The following is an 18,477-nucleotide window of genomic DNA, read 5'->3' on the forward strand; positions in this document are numbered from 1 at the left end:
GAGTTTTATGGCAAAAGCACATCATGATGGAAGACCAAGGCTGTCCCTGGATATTGGTGGGAGATGACAGAGTGTGGTGTGATTGTTCAGCTGGTCAAGATTATCTTGGTTTTATACAGAATTTTCAGTCAAAGAAAAGCTTTTTTTTTTTTTTTTAATAGGGAGGTAAGGAACATGCCAGTAGCAATCCAGTGCTGGACGTAGCAAAATGGAATAAGACATCGTCGACGTGTCTTATTCTGTAATGGAAATGACATAAACTCCAAAATGCTAGATGACCCGGACTGTTACAAGCCTATAATTAGAGACATCATGTACACGATAGTAAAACACTGGGGAAAGAAAATCCTCAGATGTTCAGATGGAAAAGAACCTGTACGATACCGCAGTTAAGATCCCGACGTTGCAGGAACCAGCAATCCATTAAAACACAAACAGAAGAAGCTAGAACACATTTAGAAGTACTGTGGGCAACTGAAAGGATTCTTCATCTCCGTGCCAATGTCTCTGGCCATGCCACGAGTCAGGTGTTGTCTCTGCAGCACCACTGGCTCAAGCACCAAGAATTAGCTTCTGAGAGAAAAGGATGCAAGTGATAATGTGGAGCCAGAGGAGGGACAGCATGTGGATGACCAGGCAAAAGACGGTGGAGGAGAGGAAGGACGCTGCAATGTCAAATAATGGTCTAGGGCAACATCAGTTCTACACCATCAGCACTAAGAGCAGAGCCCACGTGACCGGGTATTGTACAATGTCCAGACCACGGAAGCCTCGATCAGAAGGGCAGTTTGGCGTCTTGTGACGAAGGGAAATGAAGTGACTGAGTTTTTCGAGAGAAAGAAAGGGAGCTTGGCAGGTTGGTTTCCTGGCAAGGTGGACCGTGACTTGCAACAAGAGATGAGACGTCCTGGGGCGCCTGGGTGGCTCAGTCGGTTGAGCGTCCGACTTCGGCTCAGGTCATGATCTCGCGGTCCGTGAGTTCAAGCCCCGCGTCGGGCTCTGGGCTGATGGCTCAGAGCCTGGAGCCTGCTTCGGATTCTGTGTCTCCCTCTCTCTCTGCCCCTCCCCCGTTCATGCTTTGTCTCTCTCTGTCTCAAAAATAAATAAATGTTAAAAAAAAAAAAAAAGAGATGAGACGTCCTGAAGCAAAGGACCCCATGAGCTGTGAAATCTACAGACAGGGATTTCAGGATCTCAAAGGCAAGGTGGAAAGAAACATTTATCCTTTGCAGAGACAGCTTCTGTCCCTGGAACCAAAAGCCCAGGATAAGAGGCTGAGTGAAATATCGTCTCCAGACAGGAGGTCACAGATCTGAGACAGAGACTGATGGAAAGAGCAGTTCAACTCCGGCTTAGTGTACCTGTTGGTCCCAGCGGAGCGTTTGGCAGAGGGAGTTGCATCCCTAACGGCTGTGCATCGGGGGTGTGTCCTTTGTGATGCAGGGCCCCTGCTCTGCTGACTGTCACATATCCTCCTGTTTCTCCTCCTCCCCGTCTTCTTTACCCCAGCCTGAGGTTTCCATGGGTCTAACTAGGGAGTAACTGCAAGAGGAAGTCTCCATCCTGCACCCCTCCCCCACAGGAAGCCCGCGCTGTGCGGCCCCAAGTGGTTCCCCATCAAGATCAGTTCGTTGTCCTAATTTCCACAGGACACCTGCCTCCAGCAAGTGGAGTGCTCTATCGCCTAGACTCAATCATCCCAGGCTACCCTGGCAGTCAAAATCTGGAAACACCCTGAAATCTTTAACTCCCTTGGCTTCTTAATTTTTCTTAAACTATTTTCTTTATCCTACCTATTTAATTGTTGGATAGAAAACTCTTTTCAGCAAGTGGTTTTACTTTCTCATTTTTCATCGCGATCACAGAATCGTTTTCATGGTAGATTTAGAAAATAGAAATCGTCTAACATCCCCTCTGTGTTGCACTCTTTATTTTTTTTTAATTTTTTAATGTTTATTTATTTTTGAGAGAGAGAGAGAGAGAGACAGAGTGTGAATGGGGGAGGTGCAGAGAGGGAGGGAGTCACAGAATCCGAAGCAGGCTCCAGGCTCTGAGCTGTCAGCACAGAGCCGGATGTAGGGTTTGAACTCACAGACCACGAGATCATGACCTGAGCCGAAGTCGGCCGCCCAACCGACTGAGCCCCCCAGGCACCCCTATGTTCTTTAGAACATAGAAGTATTATTTTATGTGATGAATCAGTCCACTATTCCCTAGACAATGCAGTGTTATGTGTGAGCTTTTTTGCTCAAAGACACATGTGGAAAACAAGGGAACATTCCCTCTGTTAATGTTTCTATTTGCCAGCATTACAAGAAAGATGAAAATCCCTTGGTGGTTATCTATTTACTAGCGTTATAAGAAAGAGCTGAAAACCCCTTGGTGGTCTTAATAATTTATAGCCGAGTTAAGGAATGGCCAGTCTGGGGGCGCCTGAGTGACTTAGTTGGCTAAGCATCCCAACTTCAATTCAGGTCATGATCTCATGGCTGGTGGGTTCGGGCCCTGCGTCAGGCTTTGGGCTGACAGCTCCGAGCCTGGAGCCTGCTTCGGATTCTGGGTCTCCCTGTCTCCTTCTGTCCCTCCCCTGCACACACTCTGTCTCTCTTCTTCAAAATAAATAAACAAACAAACAAACAAACAAAAAAGCATAGGCAGTCTGTGATGACTGAGAGGCGAAGGCCGTGTTTGGGGTCTAGTAGGGCTGGGCACATTCTGGTCTCGTGCCCGCTGGGCCGGTCAGCGGCTGGGGCTGCAATATACTAGCTGCTCATTAAAAGGGAGGTGGGCTCAGGCTGTGCCTCCTCACCTGCCACCCTCCTCAGCAGCAGGGCTGAGACAGTGAGGCCCTCGGGCCCTGTCTGGATCATGGGCTCTCCCTAGTGTCCCTGCCCCTTCCCAGTCCTGGGTTTGGGCTGCACCTCAGGCCTCGGCTGGGGCCTCACTGCTGAGGGTGGAGCAGGGAAGCTTGGTGGCTCACCAGCCCCGCTGACCGGAGATGTGGGTGACCCCGGCAAGAGGGAACCTCGGGGAGTGTGGTGGGGGGTCCTCCGTCCGGGGCCCAGGCCACAGGCTGAGCTCGTGTGGGGCCTATTCCGCTGCCGCCCTTATGGAGAGAGGACGGCCGGTGCTGGGAGAGAATGTGTGGCAAGCCCTGCCTGGGGCCAGCCGGAGCAGGGGGTGAGCTGGCGCTCTGGGAGCCAAAGGCAGTGCGGTACGTCGCTGGGCCTCGCGTTCCTGATATGCGTGTGGACACAGGGGAAGGTTCCGCCGTGAGCGAAGGGTGCCACCGGGGCACTGTGTCGTGTGAAGGGTTAACAGCGCCCGTCTTCCTCTGTGACGGGTCAGCGGGCGTCCCAGCCCCGTTTGCCTGGCACTCCAGCAGAGGGGGGAATGTCAGTGGTGTTCCTGAGCAGCACTGCGTAGGGGAGAGATGACTCCCGCTCGTGAACTCCCTGTGACCCCGCAGGACGGCGTGGGCCAGAAGTGCCAGTTTGGGAGGCAGAGCTCTGGACTTCCCAAAGTGTGATGAGTCTTCCAACTTCCGTGTCCCGGCTGGAGACCTGGCCATGGTGCCTCTGGAGATGCTGTTGTTGGTTCCTAAGGGCTGGACGATCGTGCCCTGGCCCTGCTGCTCCCGGGGTGCGTGCTGTCTTCACCCCAAAACGTTGCTTCTAACGTGCTGGCGCAGAAGCAGGAAGGGAAGCGTCGTTATGTTGTGCAGGAACTTCCAACTGGACGGTGCTCCCGCCGTATTTGGCAAGGGGCATCCGTGTGTGCGGGTGTGCGTGCATGTGCGTGCGTGTGCGCGTGTGTGCCTGTGTGTGCGTGTGTGTGCGCGCGTGTGCGTGTGCACTCAGAGTACTCGGCCAGCCCCCTCCCACAAGTCGCCTGTTTGATAACGAGCGGTGGGTGTGTCCTGCTGTCCTTTTCAGGGCCACTCCCCAGCTGGGACCCTGGCTGGGGACCACGGGGCAGACAGACCCTCCCCACGAGAACCTTTCACAAGGGGGCGGGGACTGGGGCAAAGGGCACACGCAGGTACACGGGTTAAGAGAGCCTCGTCGTCCAGAAGGCCACAGCCCAGGCAGCTGGGAGCTGGGTGAGCAGGGAAGGAGTACAGACGAGGGTCCGGGGGCTGTGGGCTCCGGCGTGAGGGCGTCCGTGCCGACGAGCTCAGGACCGCCTCCCTCCGTGGCTCCCGGGCCAGGTGACCGCACAGATCCCGAGAGGAGGGCCTGGTAGACCCCGGGGCTGAAAGAGGGATGTGTTTCTGCGCGGCCAGGGTGGCATCGGGACACGAAAAGCAGGAGCCTCAGGAGGAACTAAATCCTTCAGTCTGCAGCCACTACACAGGGACGGGGGTTTCGTATTCACATGCTTTGCCTTGTGAACTCCGTTCTCTGAAGGACTTAAGAAAAGTCACTAGTGTTCAGTTTGTTTGGCGTTTTGTTGTTGTGAAGGTGGGAGTTGGATTTCTAAGCCCTTTGGAGCTGAAATTAGGAGCCAGAATGTATTATTTTCTGTGTAATCCAAAGGCTCTCTTTCCTGTAAACGTCGTTTAAAAAGGAGGCAGCAGGCAGAGAGGACAGTCCCTACTTTATGGTCCATCCCCGATGGCAGAGTTCTGTTTGCTGGTCAAGGTCTGACAGCATTGGGCTCCATCCAGCTTCCCTGAGGGGCATGGGGACCAGCACTTCGGCACCTGTGGGTCCCAGCAGGCTCCCTCCTACCAGCTGGGAAGGTCTGATTTACTGGGGCAGTAGCCCTGTGGCCCCTGTGGGCACATGTGTTCCCAGCCGGAGCGGGACTCGGTTTTATGGAGTCCCTGAATACATCCACATTCCTCCCAGATGAATGAGAAATGAGTAACTGACTCAGAATTTGTAGACAAAGATTCATAAAGCACTATTCAGCTAACACTTCATCAACTTTATTGTTAGAACCCCGTTTTCTTGCTTTCCCAGACAAATTTTCTCCCTTCCTTTCTTTTTCTCCTTCCCTCTTTCTTTTCTTTTCTTCCCCTCCCCTCTCCTCCCCTCCCCTCCCTTTTTCTTTTCTTTTCTTTTCTTTTCTTTTCTTTTCTTTTCTTTTCTTTTCTTTTCTTTTCTTTCCTTTCCTTTCCTTTCCTTTCCTTTCCTTTCCTTTCCTTTCCTTTCCTTTCTTCTTCTCTTCTCTTCCTCCTCTCCTCTCCTCTCCTCTCCTCCCCTCCCCTCCCCTCCCCTCTCCTCCCCTCCCCTCTCCTCTCCTCTCTTCTCCTCTCCTCTCTTTTTCCCTTTCTCCTCTTCAGTGGCTATCAGAATGCCCTCATGGACCTGGCCAGTTTCTTTTTCACTCACCATGTGAGTGCTCCACTTAGAAAAACCGGAAGCTCTTAAATTGGGCCCATCTGTTCTTTTGTAAATTCACAATTTGTGAAGATTTAGGTAATCTGAGAAGGAAGTTCTTTGCTGGTTTTGGTCATTGATTTCTTAGGTTGTTTCTGGGGAGTGTCTCCCTCCCTTTGACAGGATTCTTGTCATTCTTGTACACTTCCCACACGCGAAAACCACCAGATGGGTGCCATCCTGTGCTGCAGGCTGGATGAGCGACTAGAGATTGCACTTGGAAAGAGCACTGGGCCTGAAAATCAGGAAACGGGCTTCTGGTTACCACTCTATCATTTTGGTGATCCTTCCAGAGACATAGCTTCCTGACCTGTGAAATTTGGGGGGTCAAGGAGATTTAGAAAGAGAATTTCTGGGGCACCTGGATGGCTCAGTTGGTTGAGTATCTGACTCTTGATTTCAACTCAGGGCATGATTTCATGGTTCATTGGATTGAGCTCCGCATCAGGCTCTGCGCTTGGGATTTTCTCTCTCTCTCTCTACCTCTCCCCCATTCATGTGTATTCTCTTTCTCTCTCTCTCTGTCTCTCTCTCTCTCAAAAAAAAAAAAAAAGAGAGAGAGAGAGAGAGAGAACAGAGTTTCCAACACCCACTTAAAAATTTTTAACTATCATTAACATATCTTGCAATTTAAGATAGCATATGCCTCACAATTCTTTATGCCTTGTTTTAGAAAGATAACTTACCCAAGTTATAATAGAACAAGATCTACTAACAGTCGAGGATGGTTATTTGTTTGTTTGTTTGTTTACTTATTTATTTATTTCAACAAATCAAATTACAAGATGTCTAAACACACAAGACAACACTGGATAGTCACAATATAATTTCATATGAGAGAAAAAAAAACCTCAACATTTCCTTTTCATCTTTTTTCTACGTTTGTGCAAAGAACATGTAAATACATCTGTCTTGTCACCTACAGTCAGGTATGGGCTTTCTTTCTGGGAAAAGAGACTTAATAAAAATCAAACAGAATTCTCTTATTAACACTGTCATAAGAAAACAAGAGGTTAGTCAAATTTCCTACCTTCATGATGTAACTAAATGTTCCCTGGAGATCTGACTCCACTTTTAGTTAAAAGGATATTGAAGGGTAGCAGAACATTTCACCCAAAATGTGCTCCTTGGGTGTAGTGACCATTTTGAACTGAAGTTACTTAAGTGCCAGAAGGATATTCTGAGCCTCCTTCTTTCCCCCAGAAAGCAGGAAATAGATTTCCATTGAGGGTCCCCCTCCCCCCTGCCCCCACCCACTCCGCTGCCCTGAGGGTAGAAGGCATCCATATGGTCCTTCTGGGCCCTATCTTACCTCCTTATCAGAGACGGGGAATTCTGGGCCCAGAAGGCTGTATAAACAGATCTTCACTAAATCGCTACGTCACTCCCAACTCCCTTGTCTTTTCAATTCTTCACAAATATACTGTTCTTTGTCTAAAAGGTATAAAGCCTGTCTCTTTCCTTCATTCCTTGAGTCCCATACACAACGTTCAATTTGTTTTACTCCTGTTTATGTTTCCTGTCAATTTAATTAATGATTAAAAGCCCAGCCAAAAAACCCAGAAGGGAAGAAGGGAAAGGTTTTCCTCCTGACAGTGTTAGAGTAAACATACTTCCCACACCCTTATGAAGACCTCTAGCGATAAGTAATTTGTGCTGGAGTGGGAAAAGGATACATTTTTGAAGTGAGACAATAGTTTTGTAACTTGCAGAAAGAATATGGCTTTCAAATTCTTTAATTTATAGTGAAAAATAAATTTTAAAGGGCCAGCTAGGATATTTCCAATAGATTACTACAGCAGCCACCTTCTAGCCATCTGGTAAGATCAATATTCCTTTTGGTGACACTGCATTTTCTTTTCCAATTAATCTGTATTCCCTGATCGCACATATGTAAAACTGAATGATTAAATCATTCCTTGCTTGGCATACCGTCATGCCAGAAAATTTAGAAATAACATATCTTTATTGTGAGGCATGTGAAAACTGGCAGTATAAAATCCTTTGTGATTCTAAATAAATATCATTGGTGTGTGTTTGTATGCACCTGTGCATTCCCAAATGCATTGTGGTAACCTATTTTCAAAGATTAGAAGAGGGCTAGAGAACGTATCATCACCCTTATTCAAAGGAAAAAATAAAAGAACCCTGTTACAATTCATAGCGTTATTTTTTTCAGACTTCCATAGCACACACACTGAATGCAGTTTTCAGATTTCTCATGCTCTTAATTCAGGTGATATGGGTCAGCTGAATGGAATAACCAGTGTCTAGCAGCAAAAGTGAGTAAGATAATGTGCTTTCTGGTGCGTACTTACTTCCAAAGCTGCCTGGGAGATTTTCCTCTGGGCCACTCATTTATCCTTTATGGATGAGCAGTACCGTTCATCAGGAGGTTCCTACGGGCGCGACTGTGGGGCTCAGTCCATTAAGCGTCCAAACCTTGGCTGCAGCTCAGGTCATGATCTCAGGTTCAGGAGTTCGAACCCTGCTTGGGGCTCGGGGCTGACAGTGCCTGAGCCTGCTTGAGATTCTCGCTCTCTCTCTGCTCTTCCCGAACACTCATTCAAAATGTATAAATAAACCTTTGAAGAAAAAACAGAAGGAGCTTACTGTAAAGAATAAGACTGGCTGAGACCACAATCACTCTGTTGATGAAACATCAGGTTGTTCTACCAAATGACAGAACCTGAATATTTGTATGTAACAAATTAACAATTTTTGCCTCTCAAATAAAGTGTTCATTTTTACAAAAATGTTCTAAAATGGACTTGATTTTTTTTACCTTTTTAAGTAAGAAAAATACTTTACTTTTTAAATTAAGAAAACAATTTAATTAATTAATTAAGCTTGTCTATCCCATTGATTTTTTTCATTAACTTGCTTTTGCACCGACAGGAAAACAGCAAAGTTCCGTACATATTATCTACAGTATGAAAGATATTTCAGGTCATTTCTCGTGTCATAGTTTGTCATTACTTCCTCTCACTTATACCCCAACAAGGACTCAGAACTTCTTTATAAATTTTTTTAATGTTTATTTTTTGAGAGAGAGTGACACAGTGCGAGCGGGGGAGGGGCAGAGAAAGGGACACACAGAATCCGAAGCAGGCTCCAGGCTCTGAGCTGTCAGCACAGCCTGACACAGGGCTCAAACCCATGAACTGTGAGATCATGACCAGAGCTGAAGTCGGACGCTTAACTGACTGAGCCACCCAGGCACTCCTGGAATTCTTTATAAAAACATTGTTGTACTTGAAGTTTCAACTCTGGCATGTGACAGCTTGGAAGTCATTTTCCCGTTGTTCCAACAGGAAAAACGCTGAATGCACAGAAAATCAACAACTTTTCTGGAACCTGTTAAAGAATTGAACTCATGGGACAAATGGCCACTTCAAAACCTGGGGACCAGTGACTACTGAGAAAGACAACTGACATCAGCTTAGCTGGGGCAGAAACCGTAGAAACACTTACATGGTAACTTTGATGATGCTGGAGGCTCAGTGTGGACCACTTTGGGAATGAGAAAGTCCTGAGAGCACAGTTTTAGGAGGGGGACTGTACATTCAGGGCCCTTACCTCCAGGAATCTCACCAAGCACACAGCCAAGAAAAATGACTGTGTCTTTGTCAGGGAGGAGGAGAAAGGAACCTTTTGGAAATATGCGCAATCTGTTCTCTGTAACAAAGACCTACCTCCAGTGAACAGGCTTTGTCAGAGCTGTGCCTAGAAGGATCTGGGGGCCCTGCTATTTGTCTGTACCCTCTTGCTCCTCCCATATACATCCTTTCCTTTATTAAAGCCTTAGGTAGGTGGCAGGTATGCTCTGTGCAGTTGTGAAAGTCCATTCAGTGGTTGCATCTGTTGAGATGGTTATAAAAAGCAGTGTTTTTCTGGCCTGCCAGTTGGAGGCTCATAGATTCTCGAGATATTCGAACTGGTAAAAACCTTTGCACTGGTAAACGATTCTCATTTGGGGAGAAATAAATCCAATTTTCAGAGCCTTATTAGAACCCGAACCAGAAGCTTCAGGGTAGAGCCTGGGGTCTTGTATCTGGAATTCTGATCAGGTGGTTCTGATGATACTTTGGGAACCCCCTAACCTAAACCCTGAGAGGTCCTCAGTCATCCTGAAGCCCCATCCAGGACCCTGCATAGCAGGAATGTGTCTTGTCTGCTGGGAAGTAGTAGTCTAATCCACAGCGGGGAGAAAGCACAGTGTAAATAAATAGAAATCAAGGAAACCATTGGGTTAAGCACTTGATACATCCTGACTTTTAAACTTTTACAGTGAATTGCCTAATAAGCTATAACTGTTTACACATGTTGCAGTCAACCTCTAGATGTATTATTACAAGGATCATCCAAACTAGTAGAAAGTAAAAGCAAGTGTTACACAATGGTCATATCTGGGAACTGGGGAAAGGATTGCGGCTGGCGACAACGGTCACTACACAGTTTTAGAGCCACCGTCACTGTCCCAGGCTTTGCTGCTGTCCGTAGTGGCCCCACAATGGTTTAGGGCTTTTTCTCCCCGTCAAGACAGTGAGCCAAGCATTCAGGAGCCACATCTCGGGAGCATTTATCCACCTCTGAGAAGTCAGCCATTTCTAAAATGACCTCTCCTTTTCAGAGATACATTTTATAATAATTATTGATGTGGCCTCTCCTGCCCTCAGCCACAGCCTCTCTTGCTTCTCCCCCCTCCCCAGACTCCCTGGTCCACAGGAACAAACTAAATTGACTTGGAATCAAAGTGCCCTACGCCAAACACAATGTATCTGAAACCAATTTCAAAGAAACCATGAAGACTGCAAAAAAGTAGCAAACCTGGCAAAGGAAAAAGATTTAGATCTCAAGGACATATTGATGGCAACATTTGTAAACATTTATAACTTACCAAGCAATCTAACGCAAAAGTTTAGAAGACAATATATGTCACATGTTTTTTTCTTTGGTTTAAATTTATTATTTATACTGTACTTTTTTTTTTTTAACCTACGTGGGTTGGACTCTTTTTTCCAGACTTTTTCTTAGGAAGTGGAAAGGCAGGCATATCTCTTGTGATTGAGTGAGATGTGGAATGTCTAGGATTCTAAGACAGAAAATAGTGCTAGTCTCTGTGTACAGAGACAAAGGAAGAGACTATATTAAGACTATATTAAGGACTATATTGTTTCTCTGGGAGAAACAATCCCGAGGCAAGACTGAGGAACTAGCCTGTGGGGCTTGGGCAATGAATTTTGGGCCATTGGGCTGTAAAAACACGAGTTATACATATTTGTGTTTCAGATTCTGGGGGTACATTGAGAGTCCTGGGAAGCGTGACAATGGCAGTTCATCGTAATTCGCTGTAATTACATGTGCCAGTCGGGGGCTGGGCAGGAAGCAGACGGCTCACCAGAAGGTTCACGCCCCTGTTTATTGAAGAGCTAGATACAGGGATGTGAGCAGAGTCTGAGGGATGACAAAGCGCCATGAGGCAGGCAACCTCTGGGCCCCAGGAGACAGGAAAGGAAAAAAGCAGAACCGCCTGGTGCCAGACGGCAGGTGGGCAGGATGTGCGAGGGGGGTGACGGTGATGACCCCACCCTGACTTGTCTCCCCTTCGGCTTTCTGATCCTTGCCAGTGTCCCCTATTAGGTGAACCCAGAAGAAGCCAGAGGGCCGGGGAGCAGCCCACATAGGACACAGAGCCAGGCCAGGGAAAAAGAGGGCAACGCCTCGTGCTGGAGAGACTTGTCAGTATAAACAGCATCGGGGAGGTCTAATCTCCGAGCCGTATTGGTCACCTTGAAATTCTTCAAGGCTGTGTTTTCCAGCAACCAGAGCCAAAGGGCTCAGAGTGCAGAAAAATGAAGGGAGTTTGGGAGGAGAGGGAGGAGCTAGGACTGTGCATGCCCTTTCGGCTCCCCATGAACACTGGGATTTTCTGGATGTTGGGAAAGTATGGGATGTGAAAAACCATCTTGGCATCAAACAGAGCTTGAGTTCAAGTCCGATTCTATCCTTTTCTGCCTGTGCCACCTTCACGTAGCTACTTAACTTCTCTGAATGTCAGTTTCCCCGTTGCTAAGTGGAAGTAATTATGCCTGTGCCTTAGGGTTATTGTATTAAATGAGACACGCACACATGCCAAAATGCCCGGCATATAATAGGCAATCAAAGGATATTATTGTTCCTTTCGTGCCCAAGTAATGGTAGTACTGGAAGGGTCAGGTGTAGACTTCTCCCAAATTCTCGTGATGACAGCGAGTCATTAGCTGTAATTACTTCGTAAAAACCTCTGACAGAGAAAAGTGCAGTACAGTTGGACGGGTCAAGAGAAATCCCTGCTTGTCACTTTAAACTTTTTTCCTCAAATGTGTTACCCAGTGAATTGTATCTATTCTCATTAACTATTCTGTGGCTCTTTCTCTAGTGGGGGAAAGCGCATCGCTTCAGCTCACAGTGCATTCATATCTTTGAACACAAGATGTATGAGGGGCAGTAGCTATTTCTCACCACTCCCTGGATTTTGAGGGTAAGTTCAGCCTTATCATTTTCCAGCTGAGAAGCCCAAGGTGAGAGATGAGTGTCTTTGCCATTATCACATGGCTCAGAGATAGGCATGTTCAACCCACTGAGCTGTGAGCCAAAGGCATTTTGTAGGGACAGATAATTTTGAAGTGAATCGTATTTATGAAATATGAACTTCAGCACCAAAATACCAAAGTCCTCACTCTTAACCTCTTGTTGAACGTTAAATAAAATGGTTGTAACTGGCCAGACTCTACTATCCTCCAAATCAGAGCAAAAAAATTATCATTTAGAAACCTCACGGGAAATCACATTCCACTGCCGTCCTAATGAGGAGGGGCTCTAAAAACATTCGGTGTCCTGGTGGCCGGATTTAGGGAGCCAGACTGACTCAGAACGTGGCCCACACGCATGCATCTAAATATTACTGATTTAATTTATTAGACGCCAAGTTGGCTTCTGAGTGAGTGAGACAGGATGGGTCTGTCCAGTTATTTACAGAAATCTTAGGATTTCCCGTGACTCTCGTGCAGTGCAGTGCTGAGTTGACCTTGGCTATGGAAAGCAGACTTAATTAGGCCTGACGGGGTCCTCTCCAAGCACAGTCCGTCTGCAGCCTGGGAACGCAGGGGCAGAAGTGCTCCCATTAAGGCGTGTGGCGCTGTCCAGGAGGCACCTGTAGTCGGCCAGCAGTGAGGGTCTCTCTTACAGTCACCCTTGCACAGGAAGCCCACCCAGGATGTGCTGGCTGAAAGAGACATGGACCCTTTCAGATGTCCACAGGGAACTTGCTTTTACCATATCGACGGCGTGGCCGGGGATGCTTTTTGTGAGTCCTGCTTACTCATTTTGGTGTCGGAGTGCAGTCATCTTGGGCTTCCGCTGCTCCTTCATCAATGCGGAGTATTCCAAGAAACGGAAAATCTGGGATCTAAACCCTGACGGAACCCCACGCGGGTTCTGAAAATCTCTGCTTATACATCTCGGTGTCCAAGAAAACTTTGACAGAAGAAGCAATGTACTGCGTGTTCTACTCTCACCATCGAGGAGAGAGAGATGTAATGCCAGAACAGATCTCAGCAACGATGGGGTGTCCAGAATCCAGTTCCAAGTGGCACTGAACTCCGTGCCTCAGTGTCCGTGTGGCTTTAAAAGCAAATCGTGAGTTTTCGACCACTGCCTCGACCACAGCGAGTCAGAGTCCCCGCAACCTGGGTGTTTGAAGAGCTGCACACGTGGTTCTTCCTCCCTCGGTGACCTTGGTAGCCGCAATCTGAATCAGTGTGTTAACAACGGCGTGCCGTCCCAGACTCGAGAGCATTTGGGCGATCCAGACCGCAAACCCTTTCTCTCTCTCAGCCTGGCAGAGAATACAGAGGCATCCCTGGACCTCCCCTGTGTCAGACTCGTGCTCTGAAGTGTAACCGTCCCGTGGAAGGTTAAGTCATTAGCAGACTTTAACTTTATAGATTCCGGTGGTTAGTAGACTATCACAAGCAGGCAGTGAAAGCACTCACTTAAAGCTTTGGTCTCCGTTGGGTTGAGAAGGGTTTTGGATCTTGAATCCTCTCGAGAAATACTGGCCTGAACGTGGTGTGGCTGCAAGTCACAAGTCACCCTAGTGACCAGGCAGCGTGGGAACAGGGGCGGAGGTGTTATCGGGCAGGAGCAGGGCTCTCATTCAGGGAGCCTCCCCAGACCAGACGGTCTGTTTCTCAGCACTGCCTGGGGGCGGGCCAGGCTGTCTGCTCAGTACACAGGAGCCCGTTGCAAGGATGTATCACATCCTTCTCCAAAAGGGCGGGGATGGAGAGGCTGAATCTTGTGCTCTTAACGGTGCATTTAATTCTGGGAAAGTCGTAGAGGAAAAAGTCACATCTTCTCCTCCGAAGCACTCACTTGTCTCTACACACAAGTCTTCGGGTTTTATGGAGTTTAGAGACTGTCGCGGGGAAAGGTCAGAACGTTGAAAGTTCTATCTGTCAGTCGAATGTGTGTGAACCCAATCTGCTTGATTTTACTTTTCCCTTTGAGTCAATCTATTTTAGTGTCACATGGGTACTGTTTAACCTGCCGCTCGATTTAAATGAACTGTGTGTAACAACTGGTCACTTCAGTGAAAAAAAATGCATTGAACTTATAATTTGATAGCATGAAGTCCCAAAAACTTTTCTAATTCACTTACCTCTTACTTTTTAAGAATGTGCATTGGCAAGGTAGCCCCAGCTAGCCTCAGTTATTGAAAAATACCCAGGGAAATGACATTTTCCATTTGGGGGAAAGCATCTTATTTATGAACTCAGGATTAGCCAACCACTGCTCTCGTGTCTTATTAAATTTTACCCACATCTTTCCCCCCTGACATCTTTGGTAACACATCCATTGTTATAACCCCAAGGAAAGTAAACAATGAATTCAAGAAATACAATAAACATCAATGCCAGTGACATTTTGTATTCTGTTTAATCAGTGTCGTAAATACATGCCTCAGAAAATAGTCTCACCCAGCCAGTATTTATATAATTATATACATAATGTTTCCAGTATTTATGGTGATCTTGATCCAGTTCACATATAATGGCTGGATTTCAGAGACATTAAGAAGCAGAAGATCAACAGGAAAACTCTCTCACCAAGAAAGATATTTCTGTGTTTACAGCAGCCTGAATTTTTAAAAAAAAATTTTTAATTTTTATTTATTTTTGAGAGAGAGAGAGAGAAATAGAGAAAATGAGCATGGAAGGGGCAGAGAGAGACAGAGACAGAATCTGAAGCAGGCTCCAGGCTCTGAGCTGTCAGCACAGAGCCTGACGTGGGGCTTAAACCCATGAACCGTGAGATCATGACCTCAGTTGAAGGCGGACAGTTAGCCGACTGAGCCACCCAGGCTCCTGAACAGCAGCCTGAATCTTTAAGCTTTGCAGATGACTGCTAGGCAGAGAAAGGATTGGGGTGACCTGACTTCCTCTCCTTCATGAGTACTCTGACTCTAACCTTTTGCTGAACCATTAAAAAACCTACGTTTCTCAAACTATATTTTCTTATTGCAGGCATTTATGGAGATTGCAATTACTTCTAGGGGCAACTGTCATAAATATTGCATTGGAAGTTAGTCAGACGTTTATAGCTTTATCTCAGAGATGGAGTCACTGGTAACATGTGAATCTGTTTGCCATTGGTGTTGACTAAGCCCTCCTCAAGGTACCAGAAACATTGTATTTCATTTGTGCTTCTTATTCTGATTGAATGAGAACATTATAAAGAGCCTCACTGAGTCTACAGAAATGGCAACTGTGTTGCTTTAGGAAACTGGCTCATAAATTTATCAGAAAGAGCTGTGTTTATTGGTTTAGGTTTGTTTATTTGTACTAAATGCAAAGATTTGCTTTATTCAAGAAGTAAGCAAATTTCAATCTTATTTTTTAATTGTCATTAAGTAATTGGTTGTAGATAAACAAGATAAGGGGGACATTTCTTAGATATTAGTGGTCAAATGGATAAGGCCTTTGCCTGAGGACTTCATCATAAAAATCCATTTCTTGATGAAAGGCACTTACAAAGACCAGCCTCCTGAAATACCACATGACAAATTCACAGAACTCTTTGGTTTTGCGGTAATTGTGAGTGCCTTTATCTGATGTATCAATAGATCAATTTGTGGAATTTGTAATTAAAATGTCAGTGGAGAGCATGAAATCTATCCGAAGGTCCAGCTCATCATTCATTATCAGGTAATTGAATCACTACTTGGCCTGACTTGAGCTATGGTAATCAGGCCATCAGGCACTTTGGAACAGCAAAATCACTTGCATCATTTGACTTGGAAGTGGGAAAGGTCAGATTCTATGTAGTGAAGAGCTCTCTCCCTCCGTTTGGTCAGCGCTAAATCATAGCACCGTATGTCCGTAGAGCTCATTTGTGTCTAGTTTTTGTAGTAAAATGAGATGTTTCATGTCCTTTTAATTGCCTCATGGATTCCAGTTACTAGTTGCAAACTGATGTCTCAAAATTGGCCCCCAGGTAGTCTACAGGTTTCCAGTCTACAAAGTCATCATTATTTTTAAGTTATTGGTAATTCTCATCCTTAAAATTCAGATTGTTTTTTAAGAGAGAGACAGAGAGAGACAGAGCATGAGTTGGGGAGGGCAGAGAGAGGGAGAAAGCATCCTAAGCAGGCTCCCTGCCCAGTGCAGAGCCCAATGCAGGGTTTGATCCCATGACGCTGCGATCATGACCTGAGTCAAAATCAAGAGTTGGATGTTTAACCAACTGAGCCACCCAGGCACCCCGAAATTCAGATATTTCTAATAAAACCCATGTTTCTGGCTTCTGTAAAATAACCCAAGCTCTGGCGACACCAGTCCTGTATTTCTACGGACAACAGTTGCTTGGTTTGAGTAGCAGATGCCGCGTTTAGACAGACAAGTTCCCTATTCTGCCACATTCTACATCCTTTTCTGATTTTTACCCTAATGAGACTTAGTTGGCATTTATAATCATGTTTGCAGTAGCTTTTGTGATAGTAGGCCTAAAAGGAAAATAAAACATTGCTCAGAAAAGTTGCTCATCAAAAGTGGACAAATGAAAGCCAGAGTGAGAGGGGCATATGTTTCTGGAAACGGTCATGGAATTTTCTGGAAATCTGTTTTTCTAGATTCCTTGCATCTACTCATCCATGGGGAAGAAACGTGCACATTCAAAAGCAGCTCCTGGCCACCGTGCTCCATGCTCCAAACCCTGTGTGTGGCTTTTGTGGCAGTGCCACGTCATGGGCCGTCAGGGACACAGTTATTCTTCCTCACGAGGGAGTGCTGAGGACCACTGACCGCTGTGAACCCTTTTCCCAGCCAGCAGGCTTCGTTTTCCCTTTATGTGATTTTCTGTCATGATAAAGACAGAGTTTTCACCTTGTTGCAGAACAATTAGCACCATGACTTTGTTTCACAAATTACAGAACTAATAGAAATTTGAGCAGGTTTTTTTTTTTTTTCCATCTCTGCCTTGTTTCATGCTGCTTTACCTATCATCCCTGGGGCCTCAAGGAGCCATATTATGATCATATAGATCCTGGAGCCCGTCGGACTTTGTCTTCTAGCTCAAGTGTTGCTGAAGACTCCAGTGCAGGGAAGGGAGATGGGTGCAGGTGTAATCAGAGAGACAGGCTGTTTCTGTAATTTGTGAGAACTGTCAGATATATAATTATAAATATAAGGTGCAAGAAGATGAGATTAAGATGCTATTTGGGGAAAAAGAAAATCCAGTTAAGGTATCCCCAGTTTCCAAAGGGAATATATATTGCCAGAGTAAAATAATGGGCAAGAAGGCAGTTTTCATTATGCTGTGGCCTTGGCCCCAAACACAATGCAGAACTCCATTGCACAGAGACATAACCTGCCTGCACCAAGGGCAGGCTTAGGATCTCTTACCAGTGCAGTTTTGAGGGGAGGGAATCACTGGGATTCCCTCCCTTGAGTCTCAGATCTCCCTGCTTGAATGGCAAGGGTCTGAGGCAACTCTAGCACCAGCTGCAGCCGCTGTGAGGCTCACTCTTCCCACTGTCTCAGTACAGCGAAATGGTTCTAAAAAGAGAGAAGGCAGCCAAATGAAACAGAGACGCCTGGGTTTTTGGCGTGTCTCTGCCTTGCCTCTCAGGATTATGGAAAAACAGCGTCAGAAGGCAGAATGGATATTTATGCATACAATCTCTAACTCTTTTGAAAGATAGGCACCCAAGGGCAATAGTCAGATTCATAGAAAAACTCCTCCCCCGTGAAGATGAGCTGAGCACAGGGTCTGCAAAACAACGTACGTGTAGGTAAGCTCGTCACCAATTTTACTCATGTAACGTAGAGCATTCCGTTTATAAATAATAATAAAATATACAATACTTTGGTTATGAATTCTGTATCAGCAATTGATTCTTCCAGAAACTTTCATTGATTTTTGCCAGACTCCTGTATCCATAGCCAAACTATGATTGTAACTGATGAATGAGTGTAGTTCCGACATGAATGTTGATTCATATTTTCATTCACATTAACACGTAAGATGGAAATAAAACAGGGATGTATGTCAGATCTTCACTCATTTGTCAATGAAGCGAATGACTTTGCTAAATACTATCAGAATGTAATTTTTGAACACTATAAGACTAAATCATCAATTTTTGTCCTATTCACAATATAACAGCTACAGACACATTTTGACTCTAACCTGCATTATTAACTTCTTTTCCATCACTTTGTTAGACGCAAACAATAAACACAATGATAAATCAAGCTTTGAGTTACTTCATTTGATGATTTCCACACTGTAAATACCATCTCCGAGGCTGATGTCAAGCTCCAAGGTAACATCATTGACAACATGCAGTTACGAAGAGGTCACAGTGGCACACTGTTTTATAGTATTTCTACCTACGGATACAGTTAGAAGTAATTAACCACAAAAGCATAGATAATAGTAAAATGTAGTCACCTAATTGTGAAGTGAACAGTTTTGAGTATTTTTTACCTTCAGTTTCAATGGAATTAATTTGTAAGCTTATATAATTAAAATTTTAGTAATAGCT

At 45.6% G+C, this 18,477-nt stretch overlaps 1 long non-coding RNA gene across 2 annotated transcripts; it reads left to right on the plus strand.

Moving 5' to 3' along the window:
* The first annotated feature begins 3,849 nt into the window (after nucleotides 1-3,849).
* On the plus strand, nucleotides 3,850-18,214 carry LOC106969514 (uncharacterized). Of its 2 annotated transcripts, none has more exons than XR_003417237.2 (6): nucleotides 3,850-3,908; nucleotides 8,702-8,864; nucleotides 11,031-11,128; nucleotides 11,809-11,910; nucleotides 15,357-15,520; nucleotides 16,561-18,214. It is a non-coding gene; the product is annotated as an uncharacterized LOC106969514 (long non-coding RNA). The 2 variants fall into 2 exon arrangements; XR_008292072.1 differs by having other exon boundaries at nucleotides 3,865-3,912.
* The last annotated feature ends 263 nt before the right edge of the window (nucleotides 18,215-18,477 follow it).

This window comes from Acinonyx jubatus, chromosome D2 (genome assembly GCF_027475565.1).
Source record: "Acinonyx jubatus isolate Ajub_Pintada_27869175 chromosome D2, VMU_Ajub_asm_v1.0, whole genome shotgun sequence".
Lineage (NCBI taxonomy): Eukaryota > Metazoa > Chordata > Mammalia > Carnivora > Felidae > Acinonyx > Acinonyx jubatus.